The sequence below is a fragment of the Limulus polyphemus genome, unplaced genomic scaffold (genome assembly GCF_000517525.1).
Source record: "Limulus polyphemus unplaced genomic scaffold, Limulus_polyphemus-2.1.2 Scaffold1646, whole genome shotgun sequence".
Taxonomy (NCBI): Eukaryota; Metazoa; Arthropoda; class Merostomata; order Xiphosura; family Limulidae; genus Limulus; species Limulus polyphemus.
In genome coordinates, this window is record NW_013667256.1 from 86,298 (window position 1) to 90,668 (window position 4,371).

The following is a 4,371-nucleotide window of genomic DNA, read 5'->3' on the forward strand; positions in this document are numbered from 1 at the left end:
TATTTAATTAGATAAAAATTATTTAGTGCATTACTACCATTAGTATAAAAAAAATAGTAGGATTAAGTATCATCAACAGTCGACAGCAAAAGAAAGAAGACCCAGGTAAGTAATTCTTTTCTTAGTTTCATTTTTATCAATTATTATAAAAGTAACTAAAATGTAAAAATAGGGATCTCTTTAGGTTAGTTAATGTTAGAGTAGGTAAAATAAATAATATAATAAAAAATGTTTCACAAGGCATGCACGCGAGTAGCTCGTGGGTAATGTAATTCAATAGCGTAACATGAGGTCTATATTCGCCTAGTGATTTACAACTTATAATGCCATGTATAGTTAGAGTAGAGAAAATAACAGATAAAATATAAAGTTTACTGAAAATAAACATTTCATATGTTTTTAAGTTTTAGAGATTACGCAAATGACCTTTGAGATAAAGATGAAAATTTCTCTGCACAAGTACTAGTAAAAAAATATAAGATTTTTTTTTTATATCAAAGACATTTTTTTACTGAAAGTCTACCAAATTTTGTGAAGATGTATATATTGTATTAAAAGCTAGTAGTATCAAAACGATAGACTTTAAATGAGCACAGAGTTCATGTGGTCGGTCAAATTGACTGAGCTTATGTGGCGAAGAGTTGATTCAAAAGGAAATATTTATATAAGTTCTCAGTCTTCACTTCTCTGTATCATGTGACACTTCATTGCTCTGGTTATTTTCTCCATTATATGAAGTTGCAAGTTCCCACAAGGTTCACAATTGTACTGTAGATATCTCTGAGCTAAATTAAAATGTGAACTTGTAGACTCCAGTTGCCTTGCTTTAGTGAGATAAAATAAAACTCACGACTTGCTTTCACTTTTTGTTTTAAAAAAATTTCAGCAATTCTCTTCAACATTTTATCTTGGATTACTTGTAACCAGTAGAAAGAAAATAATCTATTGATTTCTATATAAGACCACCTCTCTCTATCTGATGATAGTGCTTAAATTATTTAACAAACTGCTTCGTATCAACCAGGGGAGGGAAGTATTTTAATTATCTTGTAGCTTAATTAGAAAGCCAGTTAACTTATACAAGCTATTGTATTATTTGTTTTTTGTGATTTTGTGGTCTAAATTGCATATTTGAAATAAATAAAATAAAGTATTAAAAATTAGGAGTTAACTTTTATTGAGCTTTCAATAAGAAAAAGTACAAGACCCATGCATAAGTACTAAGTTTCTTATTTTTTGTATAGTTTTTATTTATTGCTATAACTTATTAGGTTAGATAACAAAACGTAAATGGAAAAAAAAATGTTTATTTGTACTTGAGGTAGTATACAAACTGCTCCTTGTATATTATGTAATTTGATACTTTTTTTACTGTAACTTGAACTATGTTCCCACCAGGTGATTTTTTGCTTTGTTACACCAGTTTAGTAGTTAAACATAGTTCAAAAAGCAATAAAACTAAGATAAAATGAAAGCAGATATGAAATTGTTAGGAGTATGAACCTGTTTAGGATAGAAAATTGTAATTATCTGTTACAATCTGCAGTCATTTTAGAAAAAAAAGTACTTTCATATTTTTAAATATTTTCATTATACTTTTTAATAGGTTAGAGAAAATAAGCGACAAAAAAGTATAAGATTTGTGATATTCATCTAGAAGACTTTAGAGGTCCTGTAAATGAAATATGAATACGTAAAAGTAAAAAATAATTTTTATCTTAGCATGAAAATCATCTTACACTCAACTAATCAGTTTGAGTCAGGCTTAATTTGTAAATTTATAGACAAATCTTTATTAAAAATACTTTATCAAAAAATCTGATTTTAATCTGCACCATAGTGGCTCTCAGAATGGCTCTAAGTTTGTTTGTTTTTTTTTTTCAAGTACAAACTTTTATGTCATAGCTCCATAATCTCTTGACCGATTTGAGATCTAATTATAGTTTTGGACCCAGGAGGTCAAACCATTTCAATTAATATATTTGACCACAACAAGAACTCTTAGATTAATTTACTCTAATCCTGTCTAAAAGAATTTCAATTTGAAGGTAAGCTGGTAGAGATCCTGATGACTAATAAAATTGAATGTGTTATATGAGCACCCCGTGCTTGGTATTGCTAGTGCACAAAAATATAGTTACTAAAATGAGAAAAAAAAGATCTCGTGATTAAGTTACTCTAATCCTGCCTAAAAGAATTTTGAGTTTGACATGGTTATTGGGGGATTCCCTCTTGTTTTTTGTTCTATAGGATTTTCAGGTTTACTAAGAGTTTGCTAAATTTCATGAAGGTACACTTATTAAACCTGGATTTATAACACACATTTATTCTTCTGTGTGGCATCAGTCCACTGAACAGACCTCGTGCTTGTAGGATGAAAAGGCAAGGAAAAACTATGAAAATCTGAAACATTAACAACATAAAAGTCAGGGAAAGTATAAATAAAGCCAAAGATCATAATTAATGATATAGAATAATTATTTATGATTTTTGAATAACCTTTTTTTTTTATCATTCTAAAGTCAGTATTTATATCTGATGTCAAACTTTCTTATTAGTTTGAAAACTGTCTAGTTATTGTTTTGATTTAATTAAGATTGTAATGCTGTTGCATCTTAAGTCAAGAATTTGAATTGATACTCTAATGGTCAAGAAAAACTGGTTATATCTAAGAACTATTGGGAGTGTTTGAACAAATTTGGTTTCTTTACATTTTGGCTACAGATTTGAAGGCATTTCTAAGCTGTTTGGGCATACTTATAATTAAGTGTAATAAATGTAATGAAGATGTGGTTCTAAGGATTTCTGGACTCTCATTGAGCACACACACATACACACAGCTAGAGGAACTTTTCCAAACATTTCAGGGTTTATTTATATATATAAATATGACATTTTTGTTGCACTTGATACTATTCTTTAGTATAAGCATTTATATACATTAATCTGTAATCAAAGTTGAGTTCATTTACATAGTAAATTATATTTGAAGTAAAATGAAATGTAATTCAACTTAAAAGTGGGTTTTATTTTCTTTGGGCTATATAGACACAATTAACAGAAAAGTATTAGTTTATTTCACTCTATTTTTTTTAGCCCAACTTATTTGCTGGGTCCTTCCAAACACAATTTATAACTGCAGACTAAATCCACTTGAGTTATATGGTCTATAATTAAGTCTAGGTTTTTTTATTTCTGTTTCTTTGGTCTAGTTTTGTCATAAGAGACCTTGAGAAAACTCCTGCTTAAACTTAAATCTAATTTATTAATTCCATTCAAGGAGTATAGTTTCTGTATTTCCTTTGTTAAACTGTAATTGCATTGTGTTTTGATAACATCATATGTTTTCAGGGGAAGTGACAAAACCGATTGCTGGGGGAGTAGATACATTTTAAAAATATATATATTTGCAAGTGGTTCATTCAAGGGTGTCAAAGCAGTACATTTTGGGTGTACTGATGGTCTTGGGTTTGATTCCCATTGCCACCAAACTTGCTCATCCTGTATTTGTTATGGCAAATCAACTAAGGCTATCTGGCACTGTCATCAACTTTAAACTACAAGCAAGAGGGAAAGCGACTGGCTGGCACCTGCTGCCAACCTTTTTCTCTTTCTTTTTTATTTTAGTTGTCCAGTTATAAAGAATATTGAAAATTTTCAACTTTATTCTTGCACAGCTCGGGAGCCTATCCTAAAAACAATGCAATTGTTTTCATACAGTTTTCTGCCTTATTCCTAAATATAGATTTATATTTGCTAAGAAACTGTTGTCCCTTGTAAATATGATGAACTAAGTCTTGTTATAATGTCATTTTTGTTCTCTGTCAGTTGTTTGATTACTACAGCCTGCTACACACTGCTACATTATCACAGTTGATGGCCAAAAGAACTAGTACTAATGAAGTATTAGCTTTGAAAATAACTGAAATCATCTGAAAATAGCTGAATTCATTTAGATAGAAGAGGTTTTGATCTATCTACCTCAATATAAAATAAATAAAGTGGTTTTAGAAGTATTTTGTGTTTGTCAACATATTAACCACCTCCCTAGGTGTGAACAAAAGATCCTAAACAATTAGAAATAAACAATAGATTTTGAATTTTGTTTTATTTTGCGTATGAAAGCATTGTAATGTTTACTGATAAGTTGCCAAATTTTGTTAACATTCGCTTACCAATTTAAAAGCTATAGCATGAAAACTATAACAAGCACAAAATGGTTACGAGGTTGTCACATTTACTGCCCCTCGACGTGGATTCCTCTACGTGGTGAGGGGACCTCCCAGGGAAGGTTCTGTATTTACAGTTACTTTCTCTGGGATCTAAACATCCACCCATGTGTTTGCCGTGCGCGGCGACCCGTGAAGGGGA

General features: G+C 30.2%; 1 protein-coding gene across 8 annotated transcripts in view; it reads left to right on the forward strand.

Annotated features, from left to right (window-relative positions):
- Positions 1 to 4,371, forward strand: part of LOC106464418 (dynamin-1-like) — a 58,796-nt gene that overhangs the window by 22,033 nt on the left and 32,392 nt on the right. The window lies entirely within an intron of this gene.